Source organism: Pinus tabuliformis, chromosome 1_2 (genome assembly GCF_031772625.1).
Source record: "Pinus tabuliformis cultivar Carrire ecotype Pingquan chromosome 1_2, CPIR1, whole genome shotgun sequence".
Taxonomy (NCBI): Eukaryota; Viridiplantae; Streptophyta; class Pinopsida; order Pinales; family Pinaceae; genus Pinus; species Pinus tabuliformis.
In genome coordinates, this window is record NC_142298.1 from 731,978,583 (window position 1) to 732,000,511 (window position 21,929).

A 21,929-nucleotide genomic window follows, 5' to 3' on the forward strand; every position below is an offset into this window, starting at 1 on the left:
ATCAGGTAGTTGGCACATCAAATCCCATATCTCTAAAGTTGCCTCTCTGCTCAAATGCATCCAAGCTCCCATGCTCTCTCATGTTCGTCACTCGGGAAATAAGTTAGCATATTACCTAGCCAATCATGCACTAGATTTGGAAGGCACCTCACTGAATGAAAAATGGTCCTAAACACTTCTGAATCAACTCATAAATGCTTATCTTTTCATTGCGCAACAAGACTACTCCCCCATGGCAGGTGAATGATCCCACCATTTGACGCAATAATGAATATGGTATCAAGCATGAACGACCACTTGGACCAACTTTCACTTCAAATAGATTCCAACTATCCTAGTTTAAATGCTTAGGCATTGCAAGCCTTTATGCACCTTTGGCCATTGTACACAGCCTCCTCCTACGCTTGCTAGATAATGATTTCCCTCAGTCATCATTCATACAATATCCTCATTCCCCTAGCAGAGAGATGCATCATGGCATGTAGGTTTCCTATTTTAGGTACCTCTATGACCTTTGTAATCTGTTATAAAATTCATTCTGTGTCATCAACAATGCTTGTCCATGGTTATCATGCATGATCTTCTTCTCATTATGGTGCATTCCCAAGTTGGAATGTCCTTGGGTTTGTATTGGTTCTCTCAAAGATGGTGTATTTGTGTCTCCATCCATGTTTAGTTGGGAATTTCTTTGTTTCCTGTCTTTGCATGGAGGCTTGAAGGATATATTTGGCCTTCATGACTCATGCTCATGATACGCCTCTCCCACTAGGTTATATGCTTTCTATTGATTCTCAAGCTTCTTTGATGGGGTTTCCAAATTGCTTTCGTTCTCTCACGAAAAATAATGGTTTCTCCCCTCATATTTTAGAATCAGCTGCATAACTGGCATGGGCTATTTTGAAATGACTAATTCGTGGCTCACAATCTATAGAGGCTCATCTGCATGGTCCTCTTGTAATATTCAACTCTAATTAAATTTATTAATTCTCTTCCAGTAGCATGTTCCCTTTAATTGGCATCATGTAAGCTCCCAACAGGTGAGGAATATTGCATTAAATATGAGCATAAGGAAATGGAGGAAGTCTCGAAGTACAGGAAATGGGTTGCATCTTCAGGTTGAAACACATATGAAAGTCACAAGTCGAAGCTCAAGGCATGTTGTTGTTCATTGTCTGACATTGTTCGTGGCACATCGTTGTTAGTGGTTCGTCGACATTGCTAGTGGTTCAGTAAAGATGTTGGTGGTCAGCTGGTACTTCTTCCTTGGACGGCTCATTATACATGGCCCAAAGCGTGCATTATCCAGGTCACTATGTTGTGATAGTTCCTATTTTAGCTATATTAATAGTTTATTTTTGGATATCTAGTAATGGGAGTTTTCTTTTTAAGTAGGTGTGGCTTTGTAGATCATAGCACTTGTATTAGAAATTGCTTGACACACTGGAAGGAATTGGGAAATGTTTTATTTCTATTAGTTGAATTGATCAAGTACAATATATGTAATCTTAAGTTGCTTAATCTATGCTACTGGGTTGGTTTCCCGATGGGAATACCAGTAGCACAACGAACTATCACTTGTATTTCCTCTCTTAGATAATGAAAAGCTAAACTTCAGATAAAAAAGATTTTGATTGAAATATACATTAATCAAATAATTAAATCTTAATCATGGTAATTAAGTGGCTAATGAAAATTATACATTTTGTGGGTGAAATAATATTATGATATTTGTCACTTTCCTAGATTTTCCTCTTCAACATTGCCCAACATGATTAAGATATGTAAATCAAACTCTTCTATAATATGCTCCTTTCTCAAAGCCTAGAATAGATATTTCTTGTTTGCATGCCAAATTTTTTGATCCTGAATGTCTTCATTTGTTATTCCACCATCACTAACTCCTATTATTACTTCTAATAAAACATGTACAAATCATTGGCATGCTTAGAGATTGCTTATTTGCTTGCCAAACTCTATGATGCTAGATTACCACATTTGGAAATTCATTACCATTAAATCCTATTGTTACTTCTCACAAAGCATGTACAAATTATTGACATCCCTCATTCCTTTGGAATTGGCATTGGAAAAAGGATATGAAACAATTGTAAACTACATGACCAATGCTGCATTTACAATCGTGCTAATTTTTAACAAGTCTTTGGCCAAGGAAAAAAAAATTGTATCTCCTTATAAGTTTTGTTTGACATATAATGCCACAAATTATTAACCTCCAATTCATACATGTGAATAATCACAACTTCCCTACTACTTGAAATTTCTTCATGACTCATAAATTAAATCCTCTTAGATGTCATATGCTAACTTAGTAGCCCATGAACCCAAGTATCAACACTTTCAAAAAGTTAAGGCTCTCCATGTCATTATTAAAAATAATTTTGTTCCATTGTTGTAAGATGCTACATTAGCCTCTTCCTTCACCTACACAACAATTTTTGTGAGATACATATTTAGTTGCAACTAATGAAAAGTGATTTCTTCTTTCACCTCAATATTTACGCCGTAAGGCGTTCCCTCTGAGAAAGACATCCCTAAAATGTGACGTGTGCGATCCTGAGCCATTGATTCTGTGTGTTAGATGATTGGAGTGTTTTCTGCCGTTCGTTTTTTCTGTTTTTCATAGAAAAAAATGGTTTTTTTTGGCCTGCTGGCGATGAGACTCTTCTGCTGGCCATGAGACTCTTTGCAGAGACTGCCTGCTGGCAAATGAGACTCTTCTGCTGGCAATGAGACTCTTCAATGAGACTCTTCATGTCCTTCTTCCCTACTCTTTGTACCTATTTGAAGGCTATGTGGAAAATCTGATGCTTTGTTTTTTCTTATTCTCACCTGCCTCACGAATCGCAAGCTCCTTCGGCCTATCCATGTCCATAGCAACCCTGTGCGCTCCTTGGAGGGATCTGATGTCAAAATTGTTGTCTGCGTAGATTACCAGTGTTGTTTATCCGGCCGGCCTTCACATTTTTCGGTTCGTTCCTCTGCCTATTCTTAACTCCTCTCTGGTTTCCTTGCTATTTTTTATTAATGACTGTCGTTCAACAAATTGTCATTTCCCTAAAATGAATGTCACACCTCAAACATATATTTGGTCTATTCTGTTTCAACTTTCAACTTGATCACAAACATTTTTCTTAGCTGGAATAGGTTTTATCAGATCTGTTGTGCTTCTAATGTATAATACAAAACAAGTCTGCATAACATGCGTCTGGAAATAGTCTATCTTCAATTTAGTAAACACGTCTTGCAGAATTTTATATTTCTAGATCATGTCATGCTCTGTTTTTGCATCGAAATTTACCTGCAATGTAGCATAGGCAGGATTTGGATAGAGCAGATGATCAGCAGTTTCCTTGAAAATACCACACCCATCATTTCCAGCCTCTTCAACTCCAAATTCATTCACAAATGTTGCGTGAATTATTCCTCTAGGTTATTCTTATTCTCACCTGCCTCACGAATCGCAAGCTCCTTCGGCCTATCCATGTCCATAGCAACCCTGTGCGCTCCTTGGAGGGATCTGATGTCAAAATTGCTGTCTGCGTAGATTACCAGTGTTGTTTATCCGGCCGGCCTTCACATTTTTCGGTTCGTTCCTTTGCCTATTCTTAACTCCTCTCTGGTTTCCTTGCTATTTTTTATTAATGACTGTCGTTCAACAAAATGTCATTTCCCTTAAATGAATGTCACACCTCAAACATATATTTGGTCTATTCTGTTTCAACTTTCAACTTGATCACAAACATTTTTCTTAGCTGGAATAGGTTTTATCAGATCTGTTGTGCTTCTAATGTATAATACAAAACAAGTCTGCATAACATGCGTCTGGAAATAGTCTATCTTCAATTTAGTAAACACGTCTTGCAGAATTTTATATTTCTAGATCATGTCATGCTCTGTTTTTGCATCGAAATTTACCTGCAATGTAGCAAATTCCAAAGGGTCATCAAATAATCCAGTATCAGTTTCTTGTTAACTGTTAAATGTGGTTATTTTGGATTTATTAATAGTCGTTTATTTTACAACTGTCGAATACCAGATACCTAGAATTGTGCCTTAATTGTTTTTTCTATGATCCGAGGCTTAAATCAAGGACTTAAACCCTTTGAAATCCACCTGGAATGAGTACTTGTCACTTCCTATTGTTCACCATTGACTGCTACATGTGAAGCCATGTCATCGCTATGACAACGCCATCGAACATTACTTGAAATCACCAAGTCATTGTTTAAACCACACCACTGCTACTTGATGCCATGTGAAATGTTATGTCAACATTGGAATTTCGTATTGGATCATTTCTGCATAACATGCGTCTGGAAATAGTCTATCTTCAATTTAGTAAACACGTCTTGCAGAATTTTATAATTCTAGATCATGTCATGCTCTGTTTTTGCATCGAAATTTACCTGCAATGTAGCAAATTCCAATGGGTCTGTTTGTCTTAGGTTTTGGATTTTGAGGTAGATCATGAGTTGGAGCAGGGGAACCTGAACTTGATTTCACAATATATTTTGGCATAGGCAGGATTTGGATAGAGCAGATGATCAGCAGTTTCCTTGAAAATACCACACCCATCATTTCCAGCCTCTTCAACTCCAAATTCATTCACAAATGTTGCGTGAATTATTCCTCTAGGTTATTCTCATGTCAATCCATTTAATTCCCTGAATGAATCCTCAACAGCCCGGTCTTGCCTTATCCTGATTTGGTATCATTCAAAAGACTGTGTGAGAGCTTCTGTTTTCTATGGCCGAGGCTAGCACTGAAGTATAAATCTGGATTCTGAACCCTTTTTATAAATGGCACTAACAATGGTGTTTGTTTCAGCAGGTCACTGACAATTGGATTTTCATTTCCAGCCTTAGTATAGGAGAATCTTCCCTCAAAGGCATCACGAGCATGAAGGTCATCTAGCGATGTAAAATTGTTTCCTACAATTCCAATCCTGCAACTGTGCCAATAGTACAGCTGTTAACATGCTGAATCTCTCTCCCTGTAACTGAAATCCTTTTTGATTTGATACAGACTGAACAGACTTCTCAAGATGTTTAGGAAACCTAGAGGGGACCACCTATAGCAGTAACCACAATGCCTCTTTCAAAATGTTAACTAGCTCCTTCACATCTTGGAATGAAAGTGGCTTCTGTTGCTCATATAACTCCTCATTATCAGTTATTGTCAACATGCGCTTATAAAATGGACAGAAAACAGAAAAAGACAGCAACCAACCACTTGAAAGAGGATCTCCTGGTTATAGGAATGTTGCCAAATCCTCCATAAATGCTCACTTTTGGCTCAAGTGACGCCTTTTCATGTAATGCCAAAGAGTAGTAACAAGTTCAGTTGTATATGCCAGCCCAGTCATTACATTCTCAAGGGGAAACATTGTGATAGAAAGATGCAAAAATCTATAAATTACAGTAACAGTTGTTGCTTCTATTGTAGATGGCTCCTCATTGGAATTAGTTCTTTCACCAAAATCTGCCATGTCTCCTCATTGGAATTAGTGCTTTCACCAAAATCTGCCATGTCTCCATAAAGAAATCTCAGACTGTTTCAGGAAATCTATATTAACTGCACTAAGGATTTGCTTCTCTAAATCCTTGTGCAGTATTATCTGACCCTCATCCTCTCCCATATCATTATCAGATTGTTTTGCAGTTGAAGGCTTAAAATTATGGGGTATCTCCAAAAGTCTGCAAAGTACAATTTGGCCTAGATAAAGCAAAACCAGCAATTTCCAAGACCTTACTGAGCAAACGAGCATTACTAGGAAGTTGTGAAGTTGTATCTGCAGGAAGAAAATTGAGGAGACTTGGCAAAACAGTTGCTATCTGTTGAATGTAACAAAGGCAGAGACCTTGACTTACAATAGCCTGCTTAAGTTTTAGGAATTGCTTCCATTGAAAAGGAATGGAGAAAAATTGTGCTGGAAAACTCAAATGCTTATTGTGACTATTGTAGGTCTTCTGAGCACTTTTGTAAGCGAGTCTTGTAAGTAAAATCTCTCCCCAAAACATCCCATCTCCAGCAATGCTGGTTTAAATGCCCTGCAGGGTGAAGATTAGCTTCTGGAATTGACTAAATGTATATCTGCAAAATATAGTCCAAAGTGTTTCCATCCCAAGGAAGTGTAAAATCTGTTAAACTGATAGCTGTATCTAACAACTGCAACTTGGTGAATCAGCAAATTCCCTTGGTGGTCTTAAAAGCTCAGACTTTAGTTGCTCCACGTTTTGATGCATTGCCTGTAGACAGCAAATGGCAAAATGTTTTACTCTGTATTTTATAATGGTTCGATCAGAAGAATTATTATAATCCCCATCTATAAATATGGTTAGGATATTGCTAGAAACTTGGATAGATAGATGAAGCAATTTACAGGCTTACACGATGAAGAATATCCCCATTGTCAGTTGCATTAAAGAAAAACAACTGGTGGAAATATTGTGAACTGGGTTTGAATGCATTTATTTCAAACTTTCCACTATTTTCGCCATAACTAAGACAAAACTCTTATGTATCACTGACCTTGCAGCAAGAGCTTCCCTTCTTCCTCTAAAAAATTTCTGGACTACCAGAGCACTCAGAGTCTGCTGACGAAGCATCTGGCACTGTTCCCGCACAAGCTTAGTTTGTTCCAAATGTTTCTGCATCTCCCTCTCTTTTGAGATCCACCCTCCCAAATCCACAGTCTTTCACCTTGATGGGTCCCCAGAGAAAAACATTCTGCTCTTGTCTAATCTGCTCTCTCCTTGTGCAATTAGGAACTCAGCTTACTTTCGAGGTACAAATTTCTCTTAGAGCTGATTTGCTGAGTTTTCATTTGAAGTAACAGTTACGAAAAGCAAACTGTGCAAAGGGCCTGTTTATTTGTAGTGAAGGGAAATCTTAAATTAGTCCAACGTTTCTTCTTTCATTTTTTTTCTTCGTTGGTTGGTTTTTAATTTAATTTGAATATATTTATTTGTTGCTCGTTTCGTTCTTTGTTTAATCACAAGAAAGTCCTGCTATTTGAAACAAAATAAGTTAATTCTTTTTCATTATCATTCCATTAAGAGTGGAAGGTTTATGACTGAAACAAGTATAAATCTGCACTGCATCGCTCATATCATTGAGAAAATTTTTGGCATTAGTGGGCATCATCTCGATATTTAGTTTATGTCTGTGCGATATCAATTTCTATTTTCCTGGCTTCCACATAAGCTTATGCAATGCATTCAACCAAAGGCTTTTGCAAGACTAGTGGTCCATTAGAGTTGTGGCGCACTGGTATGGTTGGGATGGGTTGATATGGCAAAACTCTGATTCTCATGGCCCTCTTTAGCAGACAAAATGTGATGGTCCATTACTTAGGTAGATTGTTTCACAGTCTGTCTTTTACACGAGGTGTAAAAGGATGGGTGAATCAGAGCATGCAGACAAAGAGGTTTCCCTTAATTTTGGATGATGTATGGGAAGAACCTGCGAAATTGCTGGAGAAATTAAGAGTACTCGGCTTTAATTCTTATAATCAAACAACACTGTTAGATGTCCGTCAAAGCAGAGATATCCACAATAAAAATCGAGGATTTGATAGAAGATGAGAGTTGGTGGTTGTTTGGTTTTCAGCATTTTCCATATAATGGTAGAGATATGCTAGGAAAATGACCCAAACTGAGAAGGTTGGCGCCATGGAGTCTGGGCTCAATTGGAGAAATTCAAGTGATCAGGTTTCGATTCCTTTATGTAAAAATGGAGGCATTTTCAGAGTGCCTCTGTTGTAATGGTTTCATGTAAATAAGATGGAAAGTAATTTTTGTGAATTTCAAAATTTGATCAAATTTTAATTATGTGAATGTATTGTAAACAATTTCGGTCAATAAAGGATATTCGTTTGGTTAATCTCCTTACCTGTTACATGAACCTTTCTGATATGTAGTTACTAGAATGCTTTCATCCAAATTCGATTCACAAGTTGGTCATTTTCTTAGCAGGATTCATTCACTAATTCAGAGAGCCATGTTAAGCTTTCTAATCATTCATTTCCAGGTCCTTCACAAACTCATAACCCCCACTAGTCATAGTGAATCTAACACTGAATATTAAATGATATATTTCTTTTAACTTATTTATTGTTCTCTGGTAACTTACGCTGCAACTCTGTACTTGCTTAATATTATAAGCAACAAGTTTACATACCTCCCATGAGCTTCAAGAGAACCCACTCTAAACTGAGAAATTCTGTTGAGGAAGCAATGGAAATATTTCTAAGTTTCTCCAAGCTTGTTCCGAATGGTTTTGGGGACTTATGTTTGGGAGACAAAAAACTCATTGTTTTAACAAGTTTAATTCCCTAGAAATAGTTGCCTATCTACAACACTCTGATTAGGATGGGCTGGTTGAAGACATTGTTGCTTGTGAATTGCTTGTTGCTTGCAAGTTTAGAAAGGGTCGTTTCCCATGTACAAGACATCAAAAAACTAATCATTACAAATGATGTTAAATTGAACAGTTAATTTCTCATATGCCCTGGAAGTTTTGCTCAAATCTCTGATGGAAACATCCTGCATATGGTTTAAAATTGTTGACTAGAGAATGAGATTCATAACATTATTGATGTCAATGTGCACAAATGATAACTTTTGGTTGTGTAAATTGCAAGCACATTTCATATCAGTCTCTATGCATTCCTATACTAAATGCTATTAAAGATGTAATATAATGCTACCGTTTTTTTGCAAGACTCAAAACCAAGGTTCATAAAAACAAATTATGATACCAGTATTTAGAAGGACCTCATTTGTTGTTAGGATCAAACTTTTGAAGGGCTTGGCATAATGCTGCCATTCATTGCAAGATTCAAAGGAATTACTAATATAACCAAGGCTCATAAAACAAATTATGATTCCTGTATTAAAAAGGACCTCCTTTGTTGTCACGATGAAGCTGTTGGAAGGGTATGGTGCCTTTTATGTTTACATCCTCTTATCCAAATGGCATGATGAGTGAAATGAATTTGTCTACATTATTTTTGATAGGTATTCATGAAAACATATCCCTTTTTTCTACTTTGTCAATTTTTATAAACATCCTTCAGAATCAAAGTTCCAACTTCCTTGACTCATATTCGGTATGATGGAAAAGTTGTAAGTTTTTGGTAGTTTCACGAATATGGTTGCTGATCTCTATTAAGGGAGGAACAGTAAAGATACATTTTTCTGTTATATATGGTCAAAGAATTCAAGCAGTTCAGGCAAGCCCTGCACAGGCAGATCAATGTATAATCTTTTCCAATGTTATAAAAGACTTTTTCTTCAAGATATACATGTGAGGACATCCCACACCTAATGGGGCATCTGCACATCAAGTCCCACTATAAAAGGTTGGGATGTAATCTATAAATATAGAACTTTAGTAATTGTTTTCTAGTTAAGCCATTCTGAGTTTTATTTAATTAAAACCTTGTGCATGGAGACAACTCCTGGGTGAACCATGTCTATCATTTGGCATTGAACAGCTCCTGATGCAGCCTGTATATATACACATAACCATCATCCTCATTTCAGAAATCAAGACATGAAAATGTGTTGGGCCCTCAAATGATACATACAGAATCCCTTACAAATGATCGTTCAATGATGGCATCCTGCTACTATCATGTTTTAACATCTCAACATTCAAATACTGGCAATAACAATGAATTGGGTATGTATTGACTATTGACTACCTCCTCTATTTTGGAGAGATTGAGCTGCAGGGCAGAATTGATCCATGCTAGAAGCTCGTTCCTGCCCACAAAGTAGGCACCATCCATCATCCCTATATTAGCTCCTACTTGTTGAAGAGGGCTTTGTCTTAGGTTTTGGATTTTGAGGTAGATCGTGAGTTGGAGCAGGGGAACCTGAACTTGATCCAGGTTTAGGAACAATTTCAAGAAACAACCATTAGAACACCACCAACAACATCATCACTATAATAAACTAAAACCAAAGTAATTGGAAAGATACACCTTCAAAACAAATGGTTACAAATGCCATCAGATGTATCTATAACATTGCCTTCACGTGAAAACTTATCGATTGCTTTGTTAACATCTTTCTTTCTTAAATTCTTGATGTCCACGAAGTTGAAGCAATGGAGTTTTTCTTTTAGCCTTTGCTTTGTCTTTTATTTTTATTGCATGTTATGAACTAGATAAAAATGAAAATTCAGTTTGTTGTAGTGATAAGCAAGATACTGAAGGAGTCATTCGGTATGATGGAAAAGCTGTAAGTTTTTGGTTGTTTCACGAATATGGTTGCTGATCTCTATTAAGGGAGGAAGAGTAAAGATACATTTTTCTGTTATATATGGTCAAAGAAGTCAAGCAGTTCAGGCAAGCCCTGCACAGACAGATCAATGTATAGTCTTTTCCAATGTTATAAAAGACTTTTTCGCCGACAATTGGTTTATCGCTATTCAATGAATACAACACAGAAGGTCTACTCTCTATGGCTTTGCCTGCCCTCTTCTCGACAAGTGTTGCAATGCCAAATCAGCCAAGAATGAAAGCAGTGTAGCTACATGAATATGCACTTCATCTCATACGTTACTACGACAACAGATTTGGAAACCACCCACGCTTTCGTTATTACATATATAATCTCATGATGCGGCATCGCAGTCAAGCAACAGCGTCGTTTTTTGTGAAAAAAAACATCTCAGATAGCTTTCCAATATCTATTCAAGATTTGAACATCCGATTAGAACAATTTCCAGATGAACAATTGGCAGAGCAATTCATGCGATTCGGTAGCTCTTTGCGTGGAACAAGGTCATTTTGGCACAAAGCTAAAAACGAACTAACCGACATGATATCTCAACTCGGTTGCCCGATGTTCTTCTTCACATTAAGTGCAGCTGATACAAAATTGCCTGATCTTCATGCAATCATGCCCGGATGTCTTCCTTCTGATATTGCAAAACAACAAAAGTGGAGAAATGATAACATTATCTCTAACCCACATTTAACATCACTTTATATGCACCATAGATTCACAGCATTTCGTGAGATTATCTTAGAGAAACACTTGAATACAAAAGATTACTGGTACAGGTACGGATTCTACCACTTTTTTTTTTTCCTCCAATAACTCTAAACAACATTCCTCACCTATTGCAAATTTATCTTACAAAAACGCATATTTGATAGGTATGAATGGCAACATAGGGGATCTGCGCACATCCATGGATTCCTTTGGCTAGAAAATGCACCTGATATGGAAAACCTCAACTGGGAAGACACAAAAGCAGTTGATATTGCAAGGCAGTTCTTTGACAAATATATTTCTGCTTGGAACCCTCGTGCTCCTGCGACTTCAAACCAGCCAAATCCTTGGACAAATCCTGAAGACCCTTGTCTGTTGTCCACACCGCAAATCTTCAGAACCAATCCTTTCAGTGACTATGAACAACTCGTCAATTGTGTTGAACGTCACACAAAATGCTCAGAAAGCACGTGCCTAAAAAAAAATGGATCCTCACTCCAATGTCGTTATAAAGCACCGTGGGAATTGCATCCAAACTCGGCCTTATTCATTGATTCCAAAGGCCAAAAAACATACACCCCTACTCGCAACGACGATCGACTCAATAGCCATAACCCTACCATCCTATCTATTTGGCGTGCAAATGTTGACTGCCAACCAGTACTGTCCATACATGCTGTACAAAAATATATCGCCAAATATGCATCCAAAGCAGAAAAAAAATCTGAAAGTTTCCACGACATGCTACGTAGAATTGTCCTCGCTTCACCCATTGCTGACCCAGCAACATCTGCATTTCGAAAATTTCTTGCAGAAACCCTTGTTGATCGTGACATTGGAGCACAAGAAACCTGCCATATGCTGCAAAAATTACCATTAACATTATGTAGTCGGCCATTCATTTCTTTAAATGTAAACCAAAAAATTCTTATGCGCCTTCCACAAATGAACACCACCTCCACTGCATCCCCGCACATCATAGATACATATATCCAACGCCCTTCTACGCTAGAGTCCACATCACTAATAGAATTGGCAAGATCCTGGTCATATGATCCTCGTCGCAAAACAAACAAATGAAAAAAAGGGCCTACAGAAGCAGTTGTTCGGGTCGTGCCACGTTACTCCTCCATACCATCCACTACAGAACCTTGCTACGCTGACTTTTGCAGGGTTGAGCTTATGCTATACAAACCTTTTCGCGATATCGTACAAGATATAGGAAATTCTGCTGCAGAATTCATCGCAAATTGGCAAACATTTCGTCCATTCTACACTCCTTGGCATCAACACCGCACACTATCTGATATTGAATCTGCCACAAATGATCCCTCAACTATACATGAAACCAGTCCAACAGACACCATGGAAATAAATGAATGGGAATTTCTTTCCCAATTATACCCTACGAATGAGCTTCTCATAAATGACCTTGACATGCTTGGTCTTCGTGGCTTTGATGACACCCATAACTGGAATCATACCACTATCCCATTCGATCTACAAAATAGTGCGATACAATTCATTGAGAATAGCCGCTCCATCCAACGCATTCTTCAAACAAATCAACATGTCCTGCCGACCCTTGCTACATTGTCTCCAATGCAAAGAAAAGCTCTAAATATTATTTCTAATCATTTTTCTAGGAAGGATTATTTACCCGCTCTCGGAATGATAATACAAGGCACTGCTGGTACGGGAAAATCCCTCCTTATAAATTGCATCAAAGATATGCTCACACGTCTTGCAAACCTGGAACCTTCGCTGATCATGCTCCTCGCCCCTACACGGGTTGCTTCCTTCAACATACAAGCATCGACAATCCATTCTGCTTTGCACCTTCCTATAAAGGATCTTATGCCCTTAGAAGGTAGTGCTCTTGCAAAATTCCAGGAAGAACTCAGGCATATAAGATACATACTAATCGATGAAATGAGCTTCATTGGGCCAAAGCTTCTCAGCCATATTGATGAACGTCTTCGCGAGGCATTTCCCCACCGAAGAAACACTCCTTTCGGTGGCTGTTCCATAATATTGGTTGGTGATCTCGCTCAACTACCGCCCGTCAAAGACATACCTCTGTATGCAGGGACGAGCCACGGAAGCGCACTATGGAACACCTTCAACACAGTCATCACATTAGACACAATATTTCGTCAACAAGGCGACGATATCGCACAGGTTACTTTTAGGAACATTCTCCAAAACATTAGAGATGCACATCCAACAATCGCCGACTACAACATACTCATGTCGCACACAGATTCCTTTCTATCAGAAGAAGAAATATGTTCATTCCATGATTCCATGCATCTATTTCCAACTAATGCTCAAACAATGGTCCATAATAAGCAAATGATGAAATCTCTAAACACTCCTATTGCACGGTCCATTGCTGAAGATGACAACACATATTCCAATAATTCCTCTGAAGACGAGCAACTTGAACGAATTTTATTACTATGCAATGGCGAAAAAGTTATGTTGACTTCCAACCTTTGGGTTTCAGCCGGCCTTGTTAATGGTTCCCTCGGAAAAATTGTTACCATCTTTTACAAAGATTCAACTGCACCACCCCAAATTCCAACATTTGTTGTTGTAGATTTCCCCAAATACATTGGGCCTCCTTGGGATGAAAGAAACCCCACTCACTTGCCTATTCTAGCAGTAAAAAGAAATGGTCGTACACAAATTCCACTGAAGATGGCTTGGGCTTTAACCATACATAAATCTCAAGGTATGACGCTTCCAAAAGCAACAATTGTCATTGGAAAAACAGAACGTCAAGGTCTCACATTCACAACTATTTCAAGAGTGCCTTCTCTACAAGGTCTTCAGATTAACCCCGCATTCAGTTTCGATCGTTACAATAAAATGAAAGACAACAAAAACATTGCTCGCAGAAAAAACACCGAAGAAATTCTCCGTTCAATGCCGCCCCCAGATAATCTGCTCCAACCCATACTTTGACTTCGCCAAAAGGTCTCCTCTATTTATTTACCTCATTCTATTTCATAACATACTTTTCATATCTTTTAACAACAACCAACTTTAATGAATATTAGTAAATAAGCAACCATTTGAATGTCTTTATATTGTCTGTACATCTCATTCTAGCCTTTTCTTTCTTTTGCAACAGGCCACATGGCCTCAGAAATAACATACCTGCACAACTACAGGTCGCCTGGCAAGCGAAAAAACTGCATCTCCATCTATGCGTTAACCTCCAATGGTGTTCACTACGCTATTATCCTCCATGCATCTTCCACTAACAATATATAAATCCCCATAGCAAAGGTAACTTCATTTCCATTCATTCCAGATTCATTTTAACACAGCTCACATGCAAAGTATTGCTAATAAATTTCCGCAGTCGATTTACATATTGCTAACTCTAACTAAATATACATTTTACAGGTCCTTTACTGCTTCTTCAGGTCTTCACTACCTCCACCATTTTTTCATACAACTTCAAATATGGAATGACAAGCACAATGTTCTTTAGACTGTTGTCTTCCTTCTCGAACCTCTTTTGTTACAATTCACTATTTGTATTTTCCATTTCAGACTTGAAAAAGGATGTTTCGAACCTCTTTTCTTACAATTCATTGTTTGTATTTTCCATTTCAAACTTGAAAAAGGATGTTTCAAGATCAAATACCATTTTCATGGTTTGTTTCCTCACAACTATTTGTGTTTTCCATTTCAAACTTTAAAAAGGATGTTACAATACACTATTTGTATTTTCCATTTCAAACTTTAAAAAGGATGTTACAATACACTATTTGTATTTTCCATTACACACTTAGAAAATGATGTTTCAACATCGAATGCCATTTTCATAGTTTGTGTCTTCACAACTATTTCTGTTTTATGTTTCAAACTTAAGAAGGGATGTTTCAAGATCACTACCATTTTGATAGTTTATGTCCTCACAACCAATTCATTGTCAATGGGTTTTAACATATTTTTGTTGACAAAGTCAATTCATTTTAACGAATATAATACATGTTTTCAATATATCTTCATATTAATTTAATTTCCCATTTGATTAATGATTTCTTAACTAGCCCTTTCCAAATCAATATGGCTTCCCAGTTGTTGTTCGCATATTAACTTAATTTCCCATTTGAATATTGATGCATATTTATGGCTACTTGCATTCCATTTCAATGGTTTTTTTGCATGGCTTCCTCAAATTAAAACTCAAAATCATCGTCCCTTCCTTTCAGAAAAGCCCGCAAAAGCCTATTCACATTTCGATATTCTTCCACACGCTAAGCCTTACGGCGTCTTCTTTGCAACTTTGGGTGCAAATGCTAGTATTACCATTTTTTGAATATAGTTTTATAGGATCCCATTCGGCCAAGCCTACATGTTTGTCATTTACACATGTTTATGAATTGAAACATTGATAATAAAGAGCACCAATAAGGTATGAATCAAATACCAATGTTGTTGTTAGTATCAAAGTAAGGGAGGTTGTTGCTCGAAACTTGCAACCCAAGGTTAACATTAGGATTAACAAAGATTTTGGCATAGGTAAAGCCTCCAAAACTACCTTTGCCTCAAAATTCTTATCTATATGGGTTATTAACAACACACACATGGCAAGAGAAGCCTAATTATGAATGTGGAATCAAATCTCACTATAGAGATGTGCTAATGATTAAGTATTTAATGTGCACACATGAGAAATTAACATGAAGGATAAGAGACTTCCCAACATTGCTTTGAATTTTAGTAAAAGACACTTCAAACTTAAGAAAGGGGGTGGTAGAAGGACATTGAATCTTGAATAAATCATTTTTTGACATGGTGAAATTTTCATTTCCAAACCATGATAGGTTGCCCAAAGCTTTATCCCAATTAACTTTAGCTTTGTTTCATATCGAAAATTCCTCCAATATGTTGGCTTGGGGTCCACTAGAATAGATAAATGGGTTTTTGTACCAGATGTCTAAATATTAAGTGCAATCCTAAAATATAACAATATAATGCAATTATATACTAAGTAGATAACTATTGTAAAAAATCTGTGTAGGTTAACCTGATAATGCAATATAAATCAAAGCAAAATACTATAACCTACTTCTACTATCAATTTGCAGAAGCTTAAAGATCGAGTTGAACAATATAACCAGAAGAAGAAGAATCAATGGCACAATACACATGAAAATACTTTGGGGAAAGCCTCAGCTAAAAACCCCACATTATTGTATTATCATACATGGCATAAATGCATAGGAATTATACAAAGCCTTAGCTCTCACAGCTAGCCAGCTCTCAGTACAATCCTCACAGATGCTCACAAGAAATCTTGGCTTCTCTCTAACCTTCCTCTCTACCCTCCAAGCTCCTATTTCCTTGCGTTGTTCCTTGTGGATGATTTCCCTTTTACCAAGTGGAAAACTAAGCCTTCAAAACTGCGCAATCCTCAAGGATGAATCCTTGACTACATGCATGAGTTTTCTCCATGAGAAAACACATGTAACTGATAGTACACTGTCCTTGAACATTAATCTCAACTGGGTCTTTCTTAGAATAGACATGCATGAGTTTCTGATGAGGGACTCTTCAGTTAACTGGAGTAGCACTAGTTGAGTGCATTAATGCATCAACTAGCCACTAACTCACTATTAGTTCCTCAAACAGTTTGGAACTAATTTAACTAGACTTAACTTAGTAAACTGAGTTAACTAATTACAACTCAAATATAACTCAATCTTGTCTCCTTAATTTAAGGGATAGCTCTTGCATGACTTCAGAAAGACTTCCAACTTGAATTTCTCCAACTAGTTAATTTAAAATAAATTAATTAATTATTTCCAAGTAGTTGTTAAGACTAAATTCGACTTTTATTCGCAATTTAATTCAAGGACAAATTAAATTGGAATATTCTTGTTGCCATATTTCAACACTCCCCCTCAACAAGAAAGGGATTATCTGCCACCCCAATCCTGTCTTTATGGAACTCGAATTTACACTTTGACAATGCCTTTGTCAAAATGTCAGCATCTTGCTCCTCTGTCGAAATATACTGCAGCAACATGATCCTCTCAACCTGTGAAAAGCCACGGGCAACAAATCTTGCCTTATGCTTCTCCACACTACCATCAGCAACTTGCTTTACCTTATAAAGCCAACGGGAACTCACAACTGACTTGTTCTTCAGTCTCAGAACCACGTCCTAAACACTGTTACGAACTATGGAGTCATACTCCTCCACCATAGCATCAACCCAAATCGGTTGTTGCACTACTTCCTCAAAGGAAGATGGCTTGGTCTCAACACATTCCCCAGCAAGGGCCATGTATCCAGTGTACCTCTCAGGTGACCTCTTCTGTCTGTGCTGAGAAGATGGTGCTCCCACATTCTCTCTCACATCCTCCAACAATCTGCCAGCTTCTCTTGTGCGCTTCTGTCCATCTCTAGAAGACTTTGCTTGAGTGGATGTCTTCACTCCTCGAACCTCTGCATGTGGCTACTCCACATCAGTCTGAGACTCCTCCTCCTTAGGAACCAACAGTTCCTCCATAGCCTATAGTTGGAGCTCCCTCTCAAGGGAAACTTGCATGGCCTTCGGCTCATCAAACTTGAGATCTCTGCGAACCACTGTCCTCTGACTGGTAGGCAAGTACACCCAATAGTTGTGAGGTGTATTAGTGTACCCCACAAATATCCCCAACTCTACTGTTGGCTCAAGCTTCTTTTGTGCATCCTTTGTCCCATGGAAATATACTGATGAGCCAAAGATCCTAAAGTGATCAACATCTGATCTCTTACTGGAGAAAGATTCCTCTAGTGTCTTCATCCCAAGTATGCGATGCTGGCTTCTATTCTACAAATAGACTGTTGTGTTGCATGACTCAGCCCACAAGTGAAGTGGTAGGCCTTGGTCATGCAGCATTGCCCGTGTTACTCCTACAATAGTTCTATTCTTCCTCTTAGACACCCCATTCCGCTGTGGGTTATGAGGTGCCATCAACTCTCGTTTAATTCCTTCCACTGCATAGAAGTCCTTAACCTCTTGAGAGACATATTCTCCACCATTTTCACTTCTCAAGGCCTTGATATTCTTCCCTAACTCTTTCTTGACCTAAGCTTTGAACTTACAAAACTTTGTGAAGGTTTGGTCCTTCTTTTGCATGAAATAAATCCAGCATTTATGAGAGTAGTCATCAATGAAAATCACATAATACCTTTGCTTCGCTGTGAATGCCGTCGAGGATGGTCCACACAAATCAGTATGAACTCGCTCTAAGATAACCTCTGCTGAACTCACGATCATGAAAGGAATACTTGGTGTACTTTCCTAAGGTACAACCTTTGCATGTGTCAACTTGCTCAAGTTTACCTTTGGGAATTCCTATAGATATCTGTTGCATTATCTTCAAAGTGAAAATGGCCCAACCGCCTGTGCCACAACTTGCCAATGTCTTGGCTTTGCACCAATTCCGCTTTCGTACTCAATGTTGTACAATCATCTACCTCTATTTTATAGAGATTCTTCACCCGAATCCCTATCCTCTTGGTTTGACCATGGCTATGTGTCTTAGGAACGCCTTTCCTTTACTGAAGACAACATCGTAGCATTTGTCCTCCAACATCGCAACCGATACCAAGTTCTTCTTCAGTCCAGGCACATACATCACATCTATCAAGGTGAGAGGAGCTCCATGCTCCCTCTGAAAAGCAACCGTGCCCACTCTTGAAACACTATACCTTCCGTCGTCACCCATCTCTATGCGCATCTTGAGGTCTTTCTCCTCCAAGGCACTGAATAAATTTTTATCACCGGTCATGTGGAATGAGGCTCCACTGTCAAGATACCAGACACAACCCATCATCGATGACACCATGCATGCGATGAGGGTAAAATCCATTTCGAACTGAGAGGCTAATGCTTCACCTTCCAATTCTTCCGAGGATCCCTTCTTGGACTTATTCGACAGGCAATTAGTCACATAATCTCCCATCTTGTGACAATTAAAGCATCTTACTTTATACATGTCACCCTTCTTCCCTCCATGAGAAGAATTTGATTTGAAATGGGAAGCCTTCCCCTTCCCTTTCCTTGCCTTACTTGCTAAGGCCAGATTTTCTTCATCATCCTTCTTGGATGTAGAACCATCTCATGTGCTCCTCCTGATCTCCTCCTGCATAAGATCCGACCATAGTTGTTCCCAATCAGACAGTTTCTCCCTTCCATTCACAAAGTCCTGGTAGCTATTCCAACTCTTTGGAAGGCCAAGGAGAGCGAGGCTCACCATATCATGATCGACAGTAGTTATTCCCACACTGCCAAGCTCATCTTTGCAGGTGGTGAGCTTGTTCAGATATGTGCAAATAGTATCGCCCTTCTCCATCTTGATTCTTCAAAGCTTATCCTTGAGTGCCAATTTCCTTTGGTCGCTATTGTTCTGGTAGAGGTCCTTTAATGTCTTCCACATTGAAAATGGACTATCCTTCCCATGGAGACTTGAGACAATATGGTCTCAAACTCCCTCAAGGATGATCCATCTCGCCTTCACCACACACTTCTTCCACTCAGCCAACTCTTGTGCATTAGTTGAAGCTAGCTTTGGGATTTCTTGATCAATGAATTCCTTCAAGCCATTGTCTTCTAATACAACCTCCATTCTATCTTTCCATGCTATGTAATTCGAGCTACCTTCCAAGGCGTACTCGAGTCTCAAGCCATGGAACGCCATTGTCCAACCTTGAAGTATGATATGAATTCGATTTGCACCTGCAACCCAAAACTTCAAACTTCGAATTCTCTTCTCAATATATTGTTCACATTTCTGATACCATGTAGAAAATCTATGATAGGTTAACCCAATAATGCAATATAAATGAAAGCAGAATACTATAACCTACTTCTACTATCAATTTGCGGAAGCTTAAAGATCGATCTGAACAATATAACCAGAAGAAGAAGAATCAATGGCACAATACACATGAAAATACTTTGGGGAAAGCCTCAGGTAAAAACCCCACGCTATTTTATTATCATACATGGTGGAAATACATTGGAATTATACAAAGCCTTAGCTCTCACAACTAGCCAACTCTTAGTACAATCCCCACAGATCCTCACAGGTAATCTTGGCTTCTCTCCAGCCTTCCTCTCTACCCTCCAAGCTCCTATTTACTTGCGTTGTTCCTTGTGGATGATTTGCCTTTTACCAATTGGAAAACCAAGCCTTCAAAACTGCACAATCCTCAAGGATGAATCCTTGACTGCATGCATGAGTTTTCTCCATGAGAAAACACATGCAACTGATAGTACATTGTCCTTGAACATGAATCTCAATTGTGTTATATACCTAGGGGGGATAATAGGGGGTACCAAGGGAGGTACCCAAGGTAATAATGTAATAATGGGATGGGCCATAGTAATAAATAAGGTGGTTAACCCATGTCATGTAAGGGACCACAAGTAGTTAATAATAATGTAATGGGCCCATGGTATTAGTTGATGGTATGAGGGAACCATGGTAATGACCCATGGTATTGTATGTATGAGGCCTATATAGAGGCTAGAGACTCCACATGGAGGATATGAAGTGAAGTATTATTGTATGAACAGGCATATGGCTTGTGGAGTATTCTCCTTCCTTAAGGAGTGAATGTATGGTGTTGCCCTACCTTAAGGGTTTGATCAATAAAGTGAATCAATTCTATCTATTTCAATCTTATTATTCTTGGGTTTATTTCTATTCTCATATATCTTTGGATCAGATCTACAACAATTGGTATCAAAGCTACAACAATTGGTCTTTCTCATAATAGACATGCATGAGTTTCTGATGAGGGAATATTCAGTTAACTGAAGTAGCACTAGTTGAGTGCATTAATGCATCAACTAGTCGTTAACTCACTATTAGTTCCTCAAATAGTTTGGAACTAATTTAACTGGACTTAACTCAGTAAACTGAATTAACTAATTACAACTCAAATATAACTCAATCTTATCTCCTTAATTTAAGGGATAGCTCTTGCATGACTTCAGAAAGACTTCTAACTTGAATTTCTCCAACTAATTAATTTAAAATAAATTAATTAATTATTTCCAAGTAGCTGTTAAGACTAAATTCATTCTTTATTCACAATTTAATTCAAGGACAAATTAAATTGGAATATTCTTGTTGCCATATTTCAACAACTATAATTTAAGAAAAAATAAAAGAAAATGTGAAATTAATAATAAGTTTTGGCCATTAAAAACATGAAAAATAGTTCACAAAATGTTTACAACTAAACAAAATAAGATAATTAACCATTGAAATTAGGAAAGCCTAAATTAAATTGACCAATTATAATTTCACACCCTGAAGTTGATAACTAAATATTGGAATATCAATGGCAAGAAATAATCACTATTGCATGAGAATGGTCTATGACGAAAGCAATTGCTCTAACATTCATTCTAGCTTAAGCAAGTGAACAATAGTATCACATTGAACATATACTAGAATAAGTTTCCATCAATGGATAAGTTGGCTTCTTCATAGAAAAAGAAAAATAGTTTACAATATCCAAAAAAAAACTTTTCTTCTTGCATCTATCTAATTTATGCAAAATGAGAAGAGACAACCAATCACTTTGATTTCCCATCTTGACCATATGGTTCCTCAACTTTGATTGTTTGATTCCACTACTTGAACATTCGGTTCATTAACTTGGGAGGTAGATGCCGAGCCTTTGTTATTTTCAACAATTTTCCACAAACATTTTCCAAGAGTCAAAAAATTCATTGAGTTTATCATCTTGGGGAAAATTATGTTGTTTGAAAGAGCCTTGCAAGATTCAATACTTTATATCATAATTTTCTCAAATTTCTCTAGCTTAGGTAACAAAGTTCTTATCAATGTAATATCTTTGGTGGGAACC

General features: G+C 37.8%; 2 pseudogenes; both read right to left on the reverse strand.

Moving 5' to 3' along the window:
• Positions 1-2,682: 2,682 nt before the first annotated feature.
• On the reverse strand, positions 2,683-5,717 carry LOC149207855 (E3 ubiquitin-protein ligase UPL6 pseudogene; annotated as a pseudogene).
• On the reverse strand, positions 5,512-6,941 carry LOC149207856 (E3 ubiquitin-protein ligase UPL6-like; annotated as a pseudogene).
• Positions 6,942-21,929: the final 14,988 nt, after the last annotated feature.